The 24,078-nt window shown below is 39.5% G+C and overlaps 1 long non-coding RNA gene across 1 annotated transcript in view; it reads right to left on the bottom strand.

Annotated features, from left to right (window-relative positions):
- Positions 1-16,342: 16,342 nt before the first annotated feature.
- LOC105610613 (uncharacterized) overlaps positions 16,343-24,078 on the bottom strand; it is a 444,948-nt gene continuing 437,212 nt past the window's right edge. Inside the window, exon 5 of the long non-coding RNA XR_001041531.4 lies at positions 16,343-22,157. This is a non-coding gene — a long non-coding RNA (uncharacterized LOC105610613). The remainder of the gene's footprint in view (positions 22,158-24,078) is intronic.

The raw sequence follows: 24,078 nt of genomic DNA, 5'->3' as shown, positions 1-24,078 counted from the left end.
GGTCCCATCACTTCATGGGAAATAGATGGGGAAACAGTGGAAACAGTGTCAGACTTTTTTTTGGGGGGGGGCTCCAAAATCACTGCAGATGGTGACTGCAGCCATGAAATTAAAAGACGCTTACTCCTTGGAAGAAAAGTTATGACCAACCTAAATAGCATACTCAAAAGCAGAGACATTACTTTGCCGACTAAGGTCCATCTAGTCAAGGCTATGGTTTTTCCAGTAGTCACGTATGGATGTGAGAGTTGGACTGTGAAGAAGGCTGAGTGCCCAAGAATTGACGCTTTTGAGCTGTGGCGTTGGAGAAGACTCTTGAGAATCCCTTGGACTGCAAGGAGATCCAACCAGTCCATTCTGACGGAGATCAGCCCTGGGATTTGTTTGGAAGGAATGATGCTAAAGCTGGAACTCCAGTACTTAGGCCACCTCATGCGAAGAGTTGACTTATTGGAAAAGACTCTGATGCTGGGAGGGATTGAGGGCAGGAGAAGAAGGGGACGACAGAGGATGAGATGGCTGGATGGCATCACTGACTCGATGGATGTGAGTCTGAGTGAACTCCGGGAGTTGGTGATGGACAGGGAGGCCTGGCATGCTGTGATTCATGGGGTTGCAAAGAGTCAGACACGACTGAGTGACTGAACTGAACTGAACTGAGAACTTTCTAGATAATCAGAAAATTCCCTTTTCTCAATATAAACAGTCATTTCTGGTGCTTATGGAAATGAACCCTGACTAATACAGATATAAATAACAGACATGAATCTTGCTTGCAGTGATATTGGGGAATTCAAGTTCCTTGTTTTAAGTATAGCATGAACTCAACCTAGGGAAATTCTCTCTGGCACTAGAGCCATTAGATCTGACAATCAGGAAACAAGCGTTAAGGGTCACAGACATAACACAGCAGGAACTACTAAAATGAAAGGCAGATTCCACTGTTAATCCAGTGGATAGAATGACCTTCTGTGATCCTCTCACTGGGATTGGATAGAATCATAGATGACTTTCAAACTTTAGGCTGTGTAAGAGTCACTTTGGAAGGCTTGCTTAAAAAATGCACTGCCCCAACTGTCCTTTCAGAAATGCTAATCTACAATTTCTATTGGGAAATTGGGAAAATTTGGAGGAAAGGAGAAATAAGTATTGCCTATGAAAGGATTCAATTACTTAGGAAATGTAGCAAATCAACATATGTTATATCCAAACTGTACTGAGCCTGCTAGGATTCAATTTTGTAGACTTAGGAAAAGTAAAAAAATGGATAGATAAGCAAAACTATAAACAGAGTAAACAGTTCTGCCTTCCCTCTCTAGAAAAGTACATGTGTCATTGGCCAGGCTTGGCATCACTGTGCCTCTCAATGTGACCATTTCACCAGTTGCAATGATTTTAATGTCTATAGATGTGGACATTTAAAAAAATAAGTTCCCCAAACATGTATCAGTTATTTTATCAGGTACTCAACCAAACAAGCAGCAATCTGTCCCAAGCTTTCAAAAAAGAAGGCCACATTGGATTTATCAAGAGACCTTGTTAGGAATTTTCAGGGTTATTTTGCTAACAGTGTCCCTGAGTAAGATGAAAGTGCTAGTAGCCCAGTAATGTCTGACTTTGCATTCCCGTGGACTGTAACCTGCCAGGCTCCTTTGTCCATGGAATTCTCCAGGCAGGAATACTGGAGTAGGTTGCCATTCCCTGCTCTTATTAAGCCCAGCATTGACAGAGGCAATAGAGTGTAAAGCAGGGGTCAAATGCCTTTATTTTTGAGCCAGATTGAGTGAGTTCAAATTCTTGCTCTAGCATTTATTAACTGTGTGACTTTGGGCAAGTTGCTTACCCCTCCATGCTCAGCTTCCTCACCTGTAAAATAATAGTTTCTCTTTCACAAGGAGGGACTCTGGGTTACAGACTGCAAGACCAACCACAGGTAAATCTTGGCACAGATAAAGGATAGAATCCCTTCCTTACTTTTCTCCACTTCCCAAGGCCAGAGTCCTGCAATAGTGCACTGGACTAATGTTTCATTGAAATTCAAGCCAAGTGAAAGCACAGCAAATACTGGAAAAATAGCTGCCCTGGTTTCACTATAAGCAAAGCCACAGTTGCAAGATTCCATGTGTAGGCTGAAAAAAGTCAGTTAAGTCTTTTTTAAAATAAATTTATTTATTTTAATTGGAAGTTAATCACTTTACAATATTGTATTGGTTTTGTCATACATCAACATGAATCCGCCACAGGTATACACATGCTCCCCATCCTGAACCCCCTCCTTCCTCCCTCCCCGTACCATCCTTCTGGGTCTTCTCAGTGTACCAGCCCCAAGCATCCAGTATCATGCATTGAACCTGGACTGGCTATTCATTTCATATATGATATTATACATGTCTCAGTGCCGTTCTCCCAAATCATCCCACCCTCTCCCTCTCCCACAGAGTCCAAAAGACTGTTCTATACATCTGTGTCTCTTTTGCTGTCTCACATACAGGGTTATCATTACCATCTTTCTAAATTCCATATATATGCATTAGTATACTGTATTGGTGTTTTTCTTTCTGGCTTGCTTCACTCTGTATAATAGGCTGCAGTTTCATCCACCTCATTAGAACTGATTCAAATGTATTCTTTTTAATGGCTGAGTAATACTCCATCGTGTATATGTACCACAGCTTTCTTATCCATTCATTCTGCTGATGGACAACTAGGTTGCTTCCATGTCCTGGCTATTATGAACAGTGCTGCAATGAACACTGGGGTACACATGTCTGTTTCAATTCTGGTTTCCTTGGTGTGTATGCCCAGCAGTGGGATTGCCAGGTCATAAGGCAGTTCTATTTCCAGTTTTTAAGGAATCTCCACACTGTTCTCCGTAGTGGCTGTACTAGTTTACATTCTCACCAACAGTGTAAGAGGGTTCCCTTTTCTCCACACCCTCTCCAGCATTTATTGCTTATAGACTTTTGGATCGCAGCCATTCTGACTGGTGTGAAATAGTACCTTATTGTGGTTTTGATTTGCATTTCTCTGATAATAACTGATGTTGAGCATCTTTTCATGTGTTTGTTAGCCATCTGTATGTCTTCTTTGGAGAAATGTCCACCAGAAAATTACTAGAGCTAATCAATGAATATAGTAAAGTTGCAGGATATAAAATCAAGACACAGAAATCCCTTGCATTCCTATACACTAATAATGAGAAAATAGAAAGAGAAATTAAGGAAACATTCCCATTCACCATTGCAACAGAAAGAATAAAATTACTTAGGAATATATCTACCTAAAGTAACTAAAGACCTATATATAGAAAACTATAAAACACTGGTGAAAGAAATCAAAGAGGACACTATTAGACGGAGAAATATACCATGATCATGGATCAGAAGAATCAATATAGTGAATATGAGTATAATACCCAAAGCAATTTATAGATTCAATGCAATCCCTATCAAGCTACCAATGGCATTTTTCACAGAGCTAGAACAAATAATTTCACAATTTGTATGGAAATACAAAAAACCTCGAATAGCCAGAGCAATCTTGACAAAGAAGAATGGAACTGGAGGAATCAACCTGCCTGATTTCAGGCTCTACTACAAAGCCACAGTCATCAAGACAGTATGGTACTGGCATAAAGACAGAAATATAGATCAATGGAACAAAATAGAAAGCCCAGAGATAAATCCACTCACCTATGGACACCTTATCTTCAACAAAGGAGGCAAGAATATACAATGGATTAAAGACAATCTCTTTAACAAGTGGTGCTGGGAAAACTGGTCAACCACTTGTAAAAGAATGAAACTAGAACACTTTCTAACACCGCACACAAAAATAAACTCAAAATGGATTAAAGATCTAAACGTAAGACCAGAAACTATAAAACTCCTATAGGAGAACATGGGCAAAACACTCTGACATAAATCACAGCAGGATCCTCTATGACCCACCTCCCAGAGTAATGGAAATAAAAGCAAAAATAAACAAATGGGACCTAATTAAACTTAAAAGTTTCTGCACAACAAAGGAAACTATAAGCAAGGTGAAAAGACAGCCTTCAGAATGGGAGAAAATAATAGCAAATAAAGCAACTGACAAACAACTAATCTCAAAAATATGCAAGCAACTCCTGCAGCTCAATTCCAGAAAAATAAATGACCCAATCAAAAAATGGGCCAAATTCAAGTCTTTTAGATACTGAATTATCACAGTAAGGATCATGAAGTTGGATTAAAACTGGAAGCCTTCCCTGACCACCAGCCTAGGCTGGATCCCCTAGTCATATACTCTCTAGGGATCCTCTAATTCTCCATGGTAAGACTTATCAAAATTTTATTTATATAATATTTAATGTCTATCACTCCTTTGTCTCTGATATCACTGAGGCCCAATGCCCCAGAATATAACTACATGGGGACCCTTCCACTCCTACTCACCAATATTTAACATAGTGCTTTGAGTAATTCAGGCATTTGATAAATATTTACTGAATAAATGAATGTGTGAATGACAATCATATACCTACATTTTAGATATTCTCTATTTTTAAAGTGTGGGCTATGAGTAAGGAAAGGGACCAATATCTATTTCCATATTGTCAGTTTTAAGTCAGCCATATGCTCCACCATACTAAGTGTTCACCCATTCATCTGAACTCAACAACACTTCTCCAGCACTACCATGTGCTATATTGCTCAGGATACAGAGATGTTCTCGATGAGTTATCCTCCTCTACATCTCCTTTTCCCACCAAATGCACAGGAAGGGGAACTTCATATTATCCTTTTATTAAACAAGCACTTTTCGATGGATTGTTATATGCTCTGTTAAGTATCTCTGGTTCTGTACTTCATTTGGTGCCTTCTTTCTGGTGGTCCAGGAAGGTTTCCAGTTTTAACCCAAGTCATTCTTACTGTGATGATTTGGTATCTCAAAGGTATAGACAAGAATCTGTACTCTCTTCATTATGCATTGTATGACTTTACCAGTGAACAATTATTCATTTGCTCTATAAATATAAATGAGTCTCCTGGGTGAGACACCCAAGTCTGAGGCAATGATATGTTCTTGTCTACAGACCAGATAACACTGCTGTTAGAGACCTCAAAATACTCAAATGTATTTCTTGCTGTCCCAAGTTCTCTGTAAGTTCAATGTCTCTCCAGAGCCGCTGTCTTCCAAGTACCAGTGATCTGATCATTTCCATCTTGTGGCTCTGCTGTCTCAGCATTTAGCCTGCAAGGTTGCCATGTCAGGGGAGTAGAGACAATGAAGAACCCACAGTGCTCCTCTATTCTTTAGTCTAGAGACACAACCTATCTAGAGTTCATTGATCAGAAAGAGTAACATGTCCCTACCTAACTGTAATGGATCCAGGAAGGAGAGGTGAAACGGATATGGTTAATTGCTAAAAATTTCTACCACATTGTTGTACTATACTCTTATCGGAAGCAATCTCAATCTGTAGAGTAAACTCTGAGATAATAGAAGACCACTAAACTAGATGTTAGGGAGTATCTTCCATTCCACTAATTTTTCATAAAGGAGGCTGAGGCTTAAAGATAATTCGTGATTTCAGAACTATTTAGCAGAAATACCAGAACTGGTGATTAGGCACCCATAATCCCTATCCAGCATATTTTTCCCACTACACAATGATCCTCTCACAACACAGCCCACATGGCATTCTATGTGGCCTCCCCATCAGTAGGAGGCTGCAGAATCAGAGAAAAACAGAGCATTCACAGTTCAACCAGAACCAACTGTCTCATGTCAGCTGATTAAATGGATTACAGCCATCTATCTATTGAAATTCCATTTCCTTAGACCTTCCATTTTAAATGCAGTATGTTATTTTCAATGAGAAATTCAGTAGGCAGGAACTAAATTTGTTGAGCCCTGAGGCCTGGATTTTAAATTTTTATTAAGTATGTATGTTGCCCTCGCACATCAAGCACAGATAGTTAAATTCTAGCTTGGAAACTTTGCTGGCATTTACTGGGCATATATGAACTGGGTTGTATCTTGTATTAAATAGCACAGTGAGCTTGATTTTTAGGTTATTCTTTTCTATTTATAATTTTTACTGGCATTGAAAATAGATTTAAAAGTAGGCAGTTTACTTTCCATAATAGCAGAAAATACATTTGGTAGAGGGGAAAGTTTTAAAGAGAATATTTTCAAAGGTAAGCTACCTGATCTAGGGTTTAGTTCATAAGTGGCCAAACTGTACAGAATATCTGTCTCTCTTCTTTCCCCACCATCTCTTGTTTTCACACATATATACCAAACATGCTTCTCTACTCAAAGGCCCTTTTCACCCTGACATCAGACGTGACAAAGAAAGTGATGTTGGCAAACATCTTCTAGGCAGGAGATGGAAAGTCATGGTCCTTCAGACAGATGTCGACCAACCCCCAAAGTGCCCCACCGCCACATGCATGTCCTCTGATATGCTTAAAAAGTCCTTTTAGGACCACAGTAGCCAGAAGCACATCTTCAGGCCATTTCAAGTTCCAGTCAACAGCTATTTCTGGACATTTCCTAAGAAAAGTATTTCTGTCCTTGAGAACTCCTTCAGCACAGCCTCTCCCACTCTACCTAGCAGCCTGGACAGTTCTGACATCACTCCATTTTCTAAGTCGCCTCACATTAACACACATATACTCTCTCTCTCACACACACACACACAAAAGAGGAAAGAAAAAGAAAGAGAGAAAGGAAAAAGAAAATTACATTTAAAATACGATTAGGTCTCATTTTCTTTATCCCTTTCAAAAAAGTCTGCTCCATTATCTTAGTGCCATCTAGTTGTGCATGGAGATTAGTGACTTTTTCAGATTCATTGCCAATGATCAGTCTGCAAATTGGCTGACAAGCAGGGCCAAGAGACCAGGCACATGCCCCCTTGACACATGCATGCCCTCTGATGAATGTATATTCTCCCTCCCCTTCTCTGTAACCCAGTTAGCTTCTTGAATTGACATGACTCTGTCAGTCCAAGTTGAGGCCCAAAGTGGGCATTCTATCATGCAATTCAATATGGTCCTGATTAGCAATAGGGCAGCTCATGATACAGTTTTATCACAGTGTTCTATGAATTATCAGGAGTAGAACAGGTAAGGTTTGTCAAAGCCCCATGGGACCAGTTTTCTGTGAGATACCATATGTATTCTTGATACCTTACCTATCACCAGATACTAAATTATGAGACCTTGGTCAAGTCACTGAACTTCCCTGGGTTTCATCCTTGTGAACTATAGAATGGAGACCTTAGTGTACTTGTTCTTCTTTCCCACGTGATATGTACAGATAAAAACAAGACATAGTCATAAAATACTTTGAATAATTATTTTAAAAAACATGATAATTACAAGCTCATGGATTGCTCATGGGGGTATTAAAAGGTGTGTGTGTGTGTGTGTGTGTGTGTGTGTGTGTGTGTTAGTTGCTCAGTTGTGTCTGACTTTTTGTGATCTCATGGACTATAGCCCACCAGGGTCCTCTGTCTGTGCTATACCCCAGGCAAGAATACTAGAGTGAGTTGCCATGTCCTCCTCCAGGGGATCTTCCCCACCCAGGGATCGAACCAATGTCTCTTATATCTCCTGCATTGGTAGGGGGATTCTTTACCACTGAACCATCTGGTAAGCTTGTATTAAAAGGTATAACCACTGAAAACTATTAATAACTTGGAGTATTACTACACTCGTTGGAATTATATCTGACTGTGACAGAAAGTCTAAAACAACAGAGGCTTATACAAGAAATAAGTTCATATTTCTCCAATTAAGTCTCAAGGAATAAACCCTCTTACTAGAAAGGCAGCTCCAGGAAGTTATGCAGGTTCCTCCTGGATCTAACTTCCCTACAGCAGGGACCTTATGCTCTTAGTCCAAAATGACCCCTAGACCTTTGGTCAACATATCTTTAAATCTGATACCAGAGACAAGGAAGGGAACAGAACCAAGGAAAAGTCAATGGATATATAACAGCTATCTCTTTAAGTAGTATACTGAAAACTGCCATACATTTTTACTTACTCTTCATTGGCCAAAATTTAAATTGTCATACTTAGCAGCAAGGGAGGGTTGGAAATGTTTCCTCCAGAAATCCCTATGTCCAACTGAAAATTAAGGAAGAATAAGTTTTAAAGTTGGCAACTAGTAGTTTTTGTTCTGCCAAATGAAATTGAACCTGATCATAAGTAGCTTATAATCCAACAAGTCTGTATCTGGGTGTGTGGCCTAGAGAAGCCCTTTCATATGGCAAGAGTGACAAATGGACAGAAATTTTCATTATGACACTGCTTGCCATCCTAAGAATGCTCTGTGCTTTACCTATTCATCCTCCACCCTTCTCCTGAAGCCCTGGCAATGCAACCACTGTACAATCTATTTCAGATGAGATGGGGCAGGGACTTGTATCTACAGCAAGGTACAATTAATTAATTTTTTCTCTTTTGTACTATATTAAAAGCTTCTGTTTCCATTGCTAGAGATACTTTCCTTTGGCAATCCTGTGCAAACCCTTCCCCCTTTAGAAAGGGGGGAAATTCAGAGAGACAATGCCTTTACAGGTAATTTTCACTAGAAGAACATAAGTTCATGGAAAAATTCTATGGATATTACTAACAAAACTCTTTTGCTTATTTCAACTAAGGATTATTGAGACATATAATCATTTATTGATATAAAGGCCTATACCTACAGAAACAAATTGCTTTCTTTTAAAGTCTTGACTGGAATGGGTGAATTTAACTCAGATGACCATTATATCTACCACTGCGGGCAAGAACACCTCAGAAGAAATGGAGTAGCCATCATGGTCAACAAAAGAGTCCAAAATGCAGTACTTGGATACAATCTCAAAAACGACAGAATGATCTCTGTTTGTTTCCAAGGCAAACCATTCAATATCACAGTAAACCAAGTCTATAACCTGACCAGTAATGCTGAAGAAGCTGAAGTTGAACAGTTTATGAAGACCTACAAGACCTTTTAGAACTAACACCCAAAAAAGATGCCCTTTTCATTATAGGGGACTGGAATGCAAAAGTAGGAAGTCAAGAAACACCTGGAGTAACAGGCAAATTTGACCTTGGAGTACAGAATGAAGCAGGGCAAAGGCTAATAGAATTCTGCCAAGAGAACGCATTGGTCATAGCAAACACCCTCTTCCAACAACAAAACAGAAGACTCAACACATGGAATCACCAGATGGTCGACACTGAAATCAGATTGCTTATATTCTTTACACCCAAAGATGGAGAAGCTCTCTACAGTCAGCAAAAACAAGACTGGGAGCTGATTGTGGCTCAGATCATGAACTCCTTATTGCCAAACTCAGACTGAAATTGAAGAAAGTGGAGAAAGCCACTAGATCATTCAGGTATGATGTAAATCAAATCCCTTCTGACTATACAGTGGAAGTGAGAAATAGATTTAAGGGACTAGATCTGATAGACAAAGTGCCTGAAGAACTATGGATGGAGGTTTGTGAAACTGTGCAGGAGACAGGGATCAAGACCATCACTAAGAAAAAGAAATGCAAAAAAGCAAAATAGCCATCTGAGGAGGCCATACACATAGTTGTAAAATGAAGGGAAGCGAAAAGCAAAGGAGAAAAGGAAAGATATACCGATTTGAATGCAGAGTTCCAAAAACAGCAAGAAGAGATAAGAAAGCCTTCCTCAGTGATCAATGCAAAGAAATAGAGGAAAGCAATACAATGGGAAAGAATAGAGATCTCTTCAAGAAAATTAGAGTTATCAAGGGAACATTTCATGCAAAGATGGGCACAATAAAGGAGAGAAATGGTAAGGACCTAACAGAAACAGAATATATTAAGAAGAGGTGGCAAGAATACACAGAAGAACTGTACAAAAAAGATCTTCATGACCCAGATAATCATGATGGTGTGATCGCTCACCTAGAGCCAGACATCCTGGAATGTGAAGTCAAATGGGCCTTAGGAAGCATCACTACGAACAAAGCTCGTGGAGGTGATGGAATGCCAGTTGAGCTATTTCAAATCCTGAAAGATGATGCTGTTCAGTGCTGTACTCAATATGCCAGCAAATTTGGAAAACTCAGCAGTGGCCACAGGACTGGAAAAGGTCAGTTTTCATTCCAATCCCAAAGAAAGACAATGCCAAAGAATGTTCAAACTACCGCACAATTGCACTCATCTCACACACTAGCAAAGTTGGCTAAGTCACTTCAGTTGTGTCCGACTTTGTGTGACCACATAGATGGCAGCCCACCAGGCTACCCGGTCCCTGGGATTCTCCAGGCAAGAACACTGGAGTGGGTTGCCATTTCCTTCTCCAATGCATGAAAGTGAAAAGTGAAAGTGAAGTCGCTCAGTCGTGTCCGACTCTTTGCAACCCCATGGACTGCTGCCCACTAGGCTCCTCTGTCCATGGGATTTTCCAGGCAAGAGTACTGGAGTGGGGTGCCATTGCCTTCTCCCACACACTAGCAAAGTGATGCTTAAAAGTCTCCAAGCCAGGCTTCAGCAATACATGAACTGTGAACTTCCTGATGTTCAAGCTGGTTTTAGAAAAGGAAGAGGAACCAGAGATCAAAATGCCAACATCCACTAGATCATCAAAAAACCAAGAGAGTTCCAGAAAAACATCTATTTCTGCTTTATTGACTATGCCAAAGCCTTTGACTGTGTGGATCACAATAAACTATGGGACATTCTGAAAGAGATGGGAATACCAGACCTCCTAACCTGTCTCTTGAGAAACCTACATGCAGGTCAGGAAGCAACAGTTAGAACTGGACATGGAACAACAGACTGGTTCCAAATAGGAAAAGGAGTACATCAAAGCTGTATATTGTCAGTCTGCTTATTTAACTTTTATACAGAGTGTATCATGAGAAATGCTGGGCTGGAGGAAGCACATGCTGGAATCAAGATTGCCGGGAGAAATATCAATAACCTCAGATATGCAGATGATACCACCCTTATGGCAGAAAGTGAAGAAGAACTAAAGAGCCTCTTGATGAAAGTGAAAGAGGAGAGTAAAAATGTTGGCTTAAAGCTCAACATTCCGAAAACTAAGATCATGGCATCTGGTCCCATCAGTTCATGGCAAATAGATGGGGAAACAGTGGATACAGTGGCTGACTTTATTTTTAGGGGCTTCAAAATCACTGCAGATGGTGATTGCAGCCAAGAAATTAAAAGACACTTACTCCTTGGCAGGAAACTTACGATCAACCTAGACAGCATATTCAAAAGCAGAGACATTACTTTGCCACTAAAGGTCCGTCTAGTCAAGGCTATGGTTTTACCAGCAGTCATGTACGGATGTGAGAGTTGGACGATAAAGAAAGCTGAGTGCTGAACAATTGATGCTTTTGAACTGTGGTGTTGGAGAAGACTCTTGAGAGTCTCTTGGACTGTAAGGAGATCCAACCAGTCCATCCTAAAGGAGATCAGTCCTGGGTGTTCATTGGAAGGACTGATGCTGAAGATGGAACTCCAATACTTTGGCCATCTGATGCGAAGAGCTGACTAACTAAAAAAGGCCCTGATGCTGGGAAAGATTGAGGGCAGGAGGAGAAGGGGACACCAGAGGATGAGATAGTTGGATGGCATCACTGACTCCATGGACATGGATTTGCGTGTACTCTGGGAGTTGGTGATGGACAGGGAGCCTGGCGTGCTGCGATTCATGGGGTCTCAAAGAGTCAGACACGACTGAGCAACTGAACTGAACTGAAAGTCTTGACAATCAACCATTCTCTGATTAAATCCTAAAGTAAAAGCTTTTCCACTGATTACTACCTTGCTTATAAATATCAGTTTCCAAATGCCATGGGACTATATTCTTGTTACTGGGTACAGTATTTCTTCCATAGACTCTTGTATGTACAAAAAGTGTTCATGTAAGTTTGAAGATTCCATTACAGATTCCCAAAGAGGATTTATTTTCCTTCTATTTTGTCCTAACTTCAGACACAGTAACTAGAGTTCTCAAAGGAATTTCTATTGCCGTGCTAAAATTTGAAATGGCAAAATTTTAATTTTTTTATTGCTCAATGACTTAGCATAGGGCTTTCTAGGTGCAGTGGTAAAAAATCCACCTGCCAACACAGGAGATGCAAGAAACATGGGTTCAATCCCTGGGTTTAGAAGATCCCCTGGAGAAGGAAATAGCAACTCACTCCAGTATTCTTGCCTGGGAAAATCACGGACAAAGGAGCCTGATGGGCTACAGTCCATGGGGTCAGAAAGAGTTGGACACAACTTATCAACTGAGCACATACAACTTAGCATAAGATATTTTCAAAGGAGAAATAAGCTAGGTGTTACTTTTTAAAAGGAAAGAAGACAGTGAAAAAATAAATATTGCTTAGTTCCAATTCTTGAGGGCATGGTTTCCAGTGGCTTTCAAAATGCCTCAATTGTATGTTATTTGAATATCCAAATTTGATACCCCTTGTAGCTCAGCTGGTAAAAAATCTGACTGCAATGCAGGAGACCTGGGTTTGATTCCTGAGTCAAGAAGATCCCCTGGAGAAGGAAATGGCAACCCACTGCAGTATTCTTGCCTGGAAAATCCCATGGACACAGGAGCCTGGAAGGTTACAGTCTAGGGGTCCTAAGAGTCGGACACGACTGAGCGACTAAGCACATAGGTGGATTCAACACCCTCTGTGACTTGCTTAGAGAATCTTCAGAGTAGCCTACAAACTAAAACTATTTTCTTCACTGATGTCTCTGTACATATAACCTCTACCAGTTATTTTCTTCCTCTGTCCCTTACAAGAATTCTCCTACTCCCTACTGCCTACAAAGCAACAAAGTTGATAATTTAGTAGTCATGTATGGATGTGAGAGTTGGACCATAAAATACAGTGAATGCCAAATAATTGATGCCTTCAAATTGCGGCTCTGGAGAAAACTCTTGAGAGTCCCTTGGACAGCAAGGAGATAAAACCAGTCAAACCTAAAGGAAATCAACCCTGAATATTCATTGGAAGGACTGATGCTGAAGCTATACTTCAATACTTTGGCCATGTGATGCAAAGAGCCATCTCATTAGAAAAGACCCTGATGCTGGGAAGGATTGAAAGCAAGAGGAAAAGGGGATGAGAGAGGATGGTTGGATGGCATCAACGACTCAATGGACATGAATTTGAGCAAACTCCAGGAGATGGGGAAGGACAGGAAAGCCTGGCATGCTGCGACCCCATGGGGTCGCAAAGAGTCAGACAGGACTGAATACTGAACAACAAAATACATTATACTGGGGCAAATAATGTTAGATTATCAATAGTTTATTGTTTTTGTCATTGAGTAGTATTCCATTGTATGTATGGTCCACAATTTGTTCATTCATTTTACCAGTTGACGAGTATTTGAATTTTTCCACTTGAGGCTATTATGAATAAAACTGCTCTGAACAACCTATATACAAGTCTTTGTATGAAAGTATACTTTCATTCCTCTTGGATAAGTATCCAGAAGTGAGATTGCTGGATCATATGGTAAATACATCTTTAACCTTATAGGAAATGGCCAAACTGTTTTCCAAGTTTTTTTTTTTTTTTTTTAACCATTGTACATTACTCCCAGCATGTATGAGAGTTCTAGTTGCTCCACATCCTCAAGGCCTTTTAGAGGAGGATAAAAAGAATAACAGAAGGATATTAGTACAATATAAAACCCTTGTCAGGAGTTCCCTGTGTTGGAAGATGCCTCCCAGTGACTCTCCCTCTCTCTCGTCTACCTCAGTCACTTCTATCTGCAGATGCTCAGAAAAAGGTATTGTTTATATCCATCTCCCTGGATGAGATAAAGGTCTGCCTTCAGTTATGAAAGGTGTTTTGTAGCCTATCTACCTGCTTCCTTTCTCCTGCCTTTTCAGATTCCTCAGTCCTCCTAACCTTTTTGCCCTCATTCGAGGCCTTTTACCTCCTTTGATCCTAGTTAGTTGTGCTGTCCAGGTTGTCATCTGCCCAGTGGGCCTGCTTTACCTTCCCTTTTCATTGATGCTGGGACTTGGGTTCCTTATGCATGAATCTACTTTGCTCAGCGTGGTGGCTTTACTCTTTAACTCTTTTTGCACTCTAGCCTAAGCTAATTTGGTCACATCTCTTTTGACATTTTTGGAACATAATTAAATTATATATTTAATTATAGCCATAGCCTCTTCATTATTAATAGCACGTTTCCAACCCAAGTCTCCCAAATGTGTTGACATTTGTTAAACAGTTACTAGCAAGCAGGCACAGAACAGTTTGAATAGTCTATTCCATAAATTCAATGAAACCCTAATTCTCCATGTTTTAAGTGTGTTTGCCACACCTTGTGTGAGAGATTTGCTGGAGGTAGATGGATCAGTATTCTAAGGGCAGGATTTCATGGCCCTAATAACCTACATTAGTACCAATAGCTAGATAAAGGATAAAGCTGCAGGACCATCCTTGAGCATACAGGATACAAAAGGCCAGCTAGGTTCTTAATTCCTAGCTTATGGAAGTATCAGGAGTATCTCTAAAATATTCCACCCTTTCCACATACCAAGATGCTACTAATTTCACCAATGAAACCTACTTCTGCAGTCTATTATACTAATTAATGAACCACAAATTTAACCAATGAAAAGTCATCTCTATGTTTCATTCTAGCATCTGTTGCTAATCAAATATAAATAAAACCAAAGAACCTTATAAACATTCTAGAGTTTATGATATCATCTGATCACCCCTGAAAACTGAATTTCTGATTAGGACAGTGCATAGCATATGACTGAAACTAAACAGTGCTGATATGCATCACACAGGTTGCTGTTGTCTTTTTTTTTTAGAAGCACTTTATAGTAAATTATAGATATTGTAGCAACTCTTGAATCCTGTCTTTGACATAACTTTTGTTGAGTACTCACTACATTCCAGGCAGTCTGCTAGGTGCTTTAAAATTGCATTTATACTTCTCATCTAGAAAATTATAATATCTCAATAAGGTAAGTATCACTGTATGCCCATTTTACAAATAAGAACTCTAATTTATCCAAAATCAAATGATAGAGCTCTAGCTTAAATCTACCTACCCCTAAAGTGATATTTCAGCTATCTTTCAGTTTAAGCAATATAAACACATTTGTTAGTATCTACTCAAAGATGTAACTAATTCACTACTTATTAAAATTTCTTATACTTTTGGTTAATGAATACCTACCTTGGAGAATGTGGTGAAAACACTTGCCTCTCTCCCCATTGAATGGATGTCATGGCTAATTTTGTCAATAACTTCAAGAAATTTGTGAAAACTTCCCCTTTCCTGCCTATGACCACATGAATCTCAGATTAAGAATCCCTGCAATGAAACATATTAAGTGTTTCTTTACTTTAGGATTGTAATCTATACTATTTGCTCTGGTCCCTCTGTTTGCACTTCTGAATGTGTTACTTGTTTCTAAGATACAGAAGCTACATACCCTTTCTGTAATTGTACTTACTATTTCTTTGGATTAAAATGCTTCTAGAGGCAGTCTGTTTGCAGATATTAGCAGCAGAGACCCCTTCCTGGTGACTACATTTGGTATCTATATTCACAAGGTATAGTTCTCACTGAATTCATATCTCAGAAACTACTTAATGAGTACAAGGTCACTGTGGAAATAGGCTCTTTTAATCCAAAGGCCATATGCCTGCCCATTCAGAGATCAACTGTCTGCTGCCTGACAAGTTACTTGTGAGAACAGTCCATGAAACAGCAACACTTTCATCACCTGAGCACAACAGCACATCTGTATCTTTCTGTTGCCTTCCATGTTCTTCACTGCTTCTGACATTATGTGAATTTTCCCAGGCTTGGCCTGCTGCCAGGGTCTCATGTGACCAAAGGCCCTTCTTTAAAAAGAATGCACAAACCACTCGTTAGCATAATTTAAACATTAATTATGAAAACAGTCCCCCAAATGCCATGAAAACAAACCACTGAACAACTACTGAGCAAACTATCTTACTGCTGAGGTTCAGACAAACAATAGAATGATTAACAAAAATGCATTACTGGTCTCAGTTATATTTCACACAATATTTAACAATCCATAGGGCGCACTCCTTTTGCCCATAAATAAGATACACAATTTAATGGTTCTCTTTTATCTTGCACATCATCGTGAATCTCAGAGAACATCACTTCACCTCTTCAATACATCTTTCAGCCACTGTATACATACAGATAAGAATGAGAAGAAATATAAATTTCTTTATTTTATTCTACATATATGTACTTTTGTGTTTCCTCTAATAGAGTGAAAATACATATTCAAATATAGAAAAATTGCTATTGTCATACTTTAAGAAAGATTATGAAGTTTATTAAAATGCAATAAGCTACAGAATTTGGTATTTTGCTACTTGCTGAATCCATTCCAAAGTATTTCATTATTTGGAATTACTAGAAGAACCTTATCACAATATACTCTTTCCAATAACTCAATCTTGAGGCATGAGTAGAAATTACAGCATGAAAATGAAGCTATAATGAGTTTTAATTCATATCCCAAACTCAAAATACATGAGTTTTATCCAAGGCAGAAAATAATCTAGTGTTATAATAAACCTCTGCTTTAAAAACTAAAAAAAACAGGGCTTCCCAGGTGGCTCAGTGGTAAAGAATCCACCTGCCAATGCAGGAGAAATGGATTCAGTCCCTGGTTTGGGAAAATCCCACATGCCACAGAGCAACTATGCCCATGTGCCACAGCTACTGAGCTCGTACATTTCACAATCTATACCTGACCATACTCCTTAAAACTGTCACAGTTATTAAAGCTAGGAATCTAAGAAACTATCAGAACAAGAGGAGCCTAAGGAGACATGGTAACTAAATATGTGTTATTTGGATAGGATTCTGGAATAGAAAAAGGATATTAGATAAAACATAAGGAAATCTGAATATATAATGAAATTTAGTTTATAATATATCAATATTGGCTCATTAAATGTGATAAATGTACCATATTAATGTACTTGTATGAAATGTACCATTACAATGTATCCATAATTAATTATTAATAGATGAAATTGGGTACAGGGTATATGGGAACTCTCCGCACAATCTTCTTAAACTTTCTGTAAACCTAAGAACCCCATGAACCATATGAAAAGGCAAAATGATAGGATACTGAAAGAGGTACTCCCCAGGTCAGTAGGTGCCCAATATGCTACTGGAGGTCAGTGGAGAAATAACTCCAGAAAGAATGAAGGGTTGGAGCCAAAGCAAAAACAATACACAGCTGTGGATGTGACTGGTGATAGAAGCAAGGTCCGATGCTGTAAAAAGCAATATTCCATAGGAACCTGGAATGTCAGGTCCATGAATCAAGGCAAATTGGAAGTGGTCAAACAGGAGATGGCAAGAGTGAATGTTGACATTCTAGGAATCACTGAACTAAAATGGACTGGAATGGGTGAATTTAACCAGATGACCATTATATCTACTACTGTGGGCAGGAACACCTCAGAAGAAATGGAGTAGCCATCATGGTCAACAGAAGAGTCTGAAATGCAGTACTTGGATGCAATCTCAAAAACGACAGAATGATCTCTGTTTGTTTCAAGGCAAACCATTCAATATCACAGTAATCCAGATCTATGCCCCAACTGGTAATGCTGAAGAAGCTGAAGTTGAATGGTTCTATGAAGACCTACAAGACCTTTTAGAACTAACACCCAAAAAAGATGTCCTTTTCATTATAGGGGACTGGAATGCAAAAGTAGGAAGTCAAGAAACACCTGGAGTAACAGGAAAATTTGGCCTTGGAATACGGAATGAAGCAGGGCAAAGACTAAAACAGCTTTGCCAAGAAAACGCACTGGTCATAGCAAACACCCTCTTCCGACAACACAAGAGAAGACTCTACACATGGACATCACCAGATGGTCAACACCAAAATCAGATTGATTATATTCTTTGCAGCCAAAGATGGAGAAGCTCTATACAGTCAACAAAAACAAGACCAGGAGCTGACTGTGGCTCAGATCATGAACTTCTTATTACCAAATTCAGACTGAAATTGAAGAAAACAGGGAAAACCACTAGACCATTCAGGTATGACCTAAATCAAATCCCTTAAGATTATACAGTGGAAGTGAGAAATAGATTTAAGGGCCTAGATCTGATAGATAGAGTGCCTGATGAACTATGGAATGAGGTTCGTGACATTGTACAGGAGACAGGGATCAAGACCATCCCCATGGAAAAGAAATGCAAAAAAGCAAAATGGCTGTCTGGGGGAGACTTACAAATAGCTGTGAAAAGAAGAGAAGCGAAAAGCCAAGGAGAAAAGGAAAGATATAAGCATCTGAATGCAGAATTTCAAAGAATAGCAAGAAGAGATAAGAAAGCCTTCTTCAGTGATCAGTGCAAAGAAATAGAGGAAAAGAACAGAATGGGAAAGACTAGAGATCTCTTCAAGAAAATTAGAGATACCAAGGGAACATTTCATGCAAAGATGGGCTCAATAAAGGACAGAAATGGTATGGACCTAACAGAAGCAGAAGATATTAAGAAGAGGTGGCAAGAATACACAGAAGAACTGTACAAAAAAGATCTTCATGACCCGGATAATAACAATGGTGTGATCACTTATCTAGAGCCAGATATCCTGGAATGTGAAGTCAAGTGGGCCTTAGAAAGCATCACTATGAACAAAGCTAGTGGAGGTGATGGCATTCCAGTTGAGCTATTTCAAATCCTGAAAGATGATGCTGTGAAAGTGCTGCACTCAACATGCCAGCAAATGTGGAAAATTCAGCAGTGGCCACAGGACTGGAAAAGGTCAGTTTTCATTCCAATCCCAAAGAAAGGCAATGCCAAAGAATGCTCAAACTACCGCACAATTGCACTCATCTCACATACTAGTAAAGTAATGCTCAAAATTCTCCAAGCCAGGCTTCAGCAATATGTGAACCGTGAACTTCCTGATGTTCAAGCTGGTTTCAGAAAAGGCAGAGGAACCAGAGATCAAATTGCCAACATCTGCTGGATCATAGAAAAAGCAAGAGAGTTCCAGAAAAACATCTACTTCTGCTTTATTGACTATGCCAAAGCCTTTGACTATGTGGATCACAATAAACTGTGGAAAATTTTGCAGGAAATGGGAATATCAGACCACCTGACCTGCCTCTTGAGAAATCTGTATACAGGTCAGGAAGCAACAGTTAGAACTGGACATGGAACAACAGACTGGTTCCAGATAGGAAAAGGAGTACGTCAAGGCTGTATGCTGTCACCCTGCTTATTTAACTTATACACAGAATGCATCCTGAGACACGCTGGACTGGAAGAAACACAAGCTGAAATCAAGATTGCCAGGAGAAATATCAATAACCTCAGATATGCAGATGACACCACCCTTATGGCAGAAAGTGAAGAGGAAATAAAAAGCCTCTTGATGAAAGTGAAAGAGGAGACTGGGGAAGTTGGCCTAAAGCTCAACATTCAGAAAACGAAGATCATGGCATCCGGTCCCATCACTTCATGGGAAATAGATGGGGAAACAGTGGAAACAGTATCAGACTTTTTTTGGGGGGGCTCCAAAATCACTGCAGATGGTGACTGCAGCCATGAAATTAAAAGATACTTACTTCTTGGAAGAAAAGTTATGACCAACCTAGATAGCATATTCAAAAGCAGAGACATTACTTTGCCAACTAAGGTCCGTCTAGACAAGGCTATGGTTTTTCCAGCAGTCATGTATGGATGTGAAAGTTGGACTGTGAAGAAGGCTGAGTGCCCAAGAATTGATGCTTTTGAACTGTGGTGTTGAAGACGACTCTTGAGAGTCCCTTGGACTGCAAGGAGATCCAACCAGTCCATTCTGAAGGAGATTAGCCCTGGGATTTCTTTGGAAGGAATGATGCTAAAGCTGAAACTCCAGTACTTTGGCACCTCACTTGAAGAGTTGACTCATTGGAAAAGACTCTGATGCTAGGAGGGATTGGAGGCAGGAGGAGAATGAGGATGAGATGGCTGGATGGCATCACTGACTCGATGGACGTGAATCTGAGTGAACTCCGGGAGTTGGTGATGGACAGGGAGGCCTGGCATGCTGCAATTCATGGGGTCGCAAAGAGTCAGACACGACTGAGTGACTGAACTGAACTGAGATGAGTGCAATTGTGTGGTAGTTTGAGCATTCTTTGGCATTGCCTTTCTTAGGGACTGGAATGAAAACTGACCTCTTCCAGTCCTGTGGCCACTGCTGAGTTTTCCAAATTTGCTGATATATTGAACACAGCACTTGAACAGCCTCATCTCTCAGGATTTGAAATAGCTCAACTGGAATTCCATTACCTCCACTAGCTTTGTTCGTAGTGATGCTTCCTAAGGCTCAGTTGCCTTCTCATTCCAGGATGTCTGACCTTAGGTGAGTGATCACACCATCATGACTATCTGGGCCATGAAGATCTTTTTTTGTATAGCTTTTCCAAGTATTCTTGCCACCTTTTCTTAATATCTTCTACTTCTCTTAGGTCCATACAATTTCTGTCCTTTATTGTGCCCATCTTTGCATGAAATGTTCCCTCGGTATCTCTAAGTTTCTTGAAGAGATCTCTAGTCTTTCCCATTGTAATGTTTTCCTCTATTTCTTTGCACTGATCACTGAGGAAGGCTTTCTTATCTCTCCTTGGTATTCTTTGGAACTCTGCGTTCAAATGGGTATATCTTTCCTTTTCTCCTTTGCTTTTCACTTCTCTTCTTTTCATAGCATTTTCATAGCTGTTTCATAGCAGTAAGGCCTCCTCAGACAACCATTTTGCCTTTTTGCATTTCTTTTTCTTTGGGATGGTCTTGATCACTGCCTCCCGTACAATATCATGAACCTCCATTCATAGTTCTTCAGGCATTCTGTCTATCAGACTAATCTGTTGAGTCTATTTGTCACTTCCACTGTATAGTTGTAGGGAATTTGATTTAGGTCATACCTGAATGGACTAGTGGTTTTCCCTACTTTCTTCAATTTAAGTCTGAATTTGGCAATAAGGAATTCATGATCTGAGCCACAGTCAGCTCCTGGTCTTATTTTTGCTAACTGTATAGAGCTTCTCCATCCTTTGCTGCAAAGAATATAAACACTCTGATTTCGGTGTTGAGCATCTGGTGATATCCATGTGTAGAGTCTTGTGTTGTTGGAAGAGGGTGTTTTTTTATGACCAGTGCATTTTCTTTGGCAAAACTCTATTAGCCTTTGCCCTGCTTCATTCTGTACTCCAAGGCCAAATTTGCTCAATACTCCAGGTATTTCTTGACTTCTTACTTTTGCATTCCTGTCCCCTATAATGAAAAGGACATCTTTTTTGGGTGTTAGTTCTAAAAGGTCCTGTAGGTCTTCGAAGAATTGTTCAGCTTCTTCAGCGTTACTGGTTGGGGCATAGACTTGGATTACTGTGATATTGAATGGTTTGCCTTGGAAATGAACAGAGATCATTCTGTTGTTTTTGAGATGGCATCCAAGTACTACATTTTGGACTCTTTTGTTGACTATGATAGCTAGTTCATTTCTTCTAAGGGATTCCTGCCCACAGTAGTAGATATAATGGTCATCTGAGTTAAATTCACCCATTCCAGTCCATTTTAGTTCACTGATTCCTAAAATGTTGATGTTCACTTTGCCATCTCCTGTTTGACCGCTTACAATTTGCCTTGATTCATGGATGTAACATTCTGGTTCCTATGCAATATTGCTCTTTACAGCATTGGACTTCACTTTCATCACCAGTCACATCCACAACTGGGTGTTGTTTTTGCTTTGGCTCCATCTCTTCATTCTTTCTGGAGTTATTTCTCCAGTGATCTCCAGTAGCACATTGGGCACCTACCGACCTGGAGAGTTCATCTTCAGTGTCCTATCATTTTGCCTTTTCATACTGTTCATAGGGTTCTCAAGGCAAGAATACTGAAGTGGTTTGCCATTCCCTTCTCCAGTGGACCACATTTTGTCAGAACTCTCCAGCATGACCTGTCCATCTTGGGCGGCCTTACACGGCGTGGCTCGCAGTTTCAGTGAGTTATTGTTTAGTTTCCTCTGATTGTGGTTTTCAGTCTGCCTGCCCTCTGATGGAGACGGATAAGAGGCTTATGGAAGCTTCCTGATGGGAGAATCTGTTTAATCCAATTTTCTGTTGAGAAAAGGAAAAATACTTAGAAGGGGTTTTGTTTAAAACCCTTTGAATCACAGCAGACAGGCATCTTTCTATTCTACTTCTCCCAGATATTTTTCTCATTACATGTCCTTCTGCTACATGAAACATGAAATACTTGACTTTATCTACACTATATTTATTTTACAGAGTTTTAACAGTATTTACTGAGAATTTCAGAATAAAGTTCATATATAATCCCACGTTAGGCATAGTTTTTGAAAGTGTTTTTACATGGTAATTGGTAAATTTACTTCTGTGTTTTACTCTTGCCATTGTATTCACTCATTCAATAAATATTATTGAATGTCTACTGTTGGTCACGCATTATTCTAGATATTAGAATACATCACTGAATAAAACAAACAAAATTCCTAATTGCATGGAGCTTGCGTTCTACTGGGGGAGAGAAAAATAAAAGTAATAAACTGAAAGCTAAGAAATTATATATATATACATATTTTAAAAAAGAATAAAGCCTGGTAAGAAGGGTTTTCAGTGACAGTTGAGATGGTGTTGGTTTAGTCGCTAAGTCGTGTCCGACTCTTGAGACTCCATGGACTGTAGCCCGCCAGGCTCCTCTCTTCATGGGATTTCCAGGCACAAGCACTGGAGTGGATTGCCATTTCCTTCTCCAGGGGGTCTTCCTGACCCAGGAATTGAATCCAGGTCTCCTGCACTGCAGGCAGATTCTTTACCGACAGCTATGAGGGAAATGTTGTTGACAATTGAGGAGGAGGATAAAATTTAAAATAATATATCTAGGGAGTCATCCTTTAAAAGTGACGTTAGAGAAGACTTGCAGGAGGTGAGTTAGACATGTGGATACTTAGGGAAGGCAACTTCCAGACAGAGTAAATAGTTGGTGCCAAGGAATCCTTAGATGGGGCCAATGGCCCCATTTGGTGCCAGTGACCCTTTAGTCAGGGCCATGTCTGAGGAACAGTAGAGAGGCCAGCGTGACTGAAGCAGAGTGACTGACAGAGAGGGAACAAAATGATGATGTCCAAGAAATACTGAAGGTGAAAACATGTAAGGCATTGTAAGTTATCACAAGGGCTTTGGCTTAACTACTATGTGATGTTGGACAAGTGTTTAATCGTTATATGGCTCAATTTAATCTGTGAAAGGAGGAACAATGGACCCAAAAGAGAAATATATCTAATAAACGAATAATGGAATGGAAATGAAAAAATAAAAGTAATATTAAATAAAGCCAAATAAAAGGAAAATGGAACAAAAAAGATGGAACAAAGGGAAAACCAATAGTAAGATAGTACATTTAAACTCAACCACAGAGTGGATACATGTATATGTAGAGCTGATTCACTTAGATGTACATCTGAAACTAACACAACATTGCAAACCAGCTATACTGCAAAAATTTTCTAAAAACTCAAACAATATGGAAAGATAATTACATTAATTATAGATAATCTAAATGCTTCAATTAAAGAGCAGATTGTCAGATGAATAAAATACCAAGACACAACTGTGTATAAGAATCACACCTTGAATATAAACTACAGAGAGGTTAAAAGCAAAAGAGTGGAAAAGTTTTATCATACTAAATTCAATTTTTAAAAGTTGGAGTGCTGTATCAATAGCAGAAAAGTAGATTTTAGAGTAGAAATTGGGGCAAATACAGTTAGGATTGCCATGTTTTATTGATGTATTGAATCCTTTTGTCAAACCACACTCATTCTCTTTAAAAAAAAAAAAAAAATTCCTTTGGCTGCACCAGGTCTTAGCTGGAGCATGTGGGATCTAGTTCCCTAACAGGGATTGAACATGGGTCTCCTGCATTGGGAGCAGGGAGTCTTAGTCACTGGATCACCAGGGAAGTCCCAGATATCCATTCTTGATAAACAAAGAATGCTCAGCAAATTAAGAATAGAAA

Source organism: Ovis aries, chromosome 7 (genome assembly GCF_016772045.2).
Source record: "Ovis aries strain OAR_USU_Benz2616 breed Rambouillet chromosome 7, ARS-UI_Ramb_v3.0, whole genome shotgun sequence".
NCBI classification, from domain to species: Eukaryota; Metazoa; Chordata; class Mammalia; order Artiodactyla; family Bovidae; genus Ovis; species Ovis aries.
Note: the sequence above shows the minus strand (reverse complement) of the source record. Positions and strands in the feature narration are given on the sequence as shown.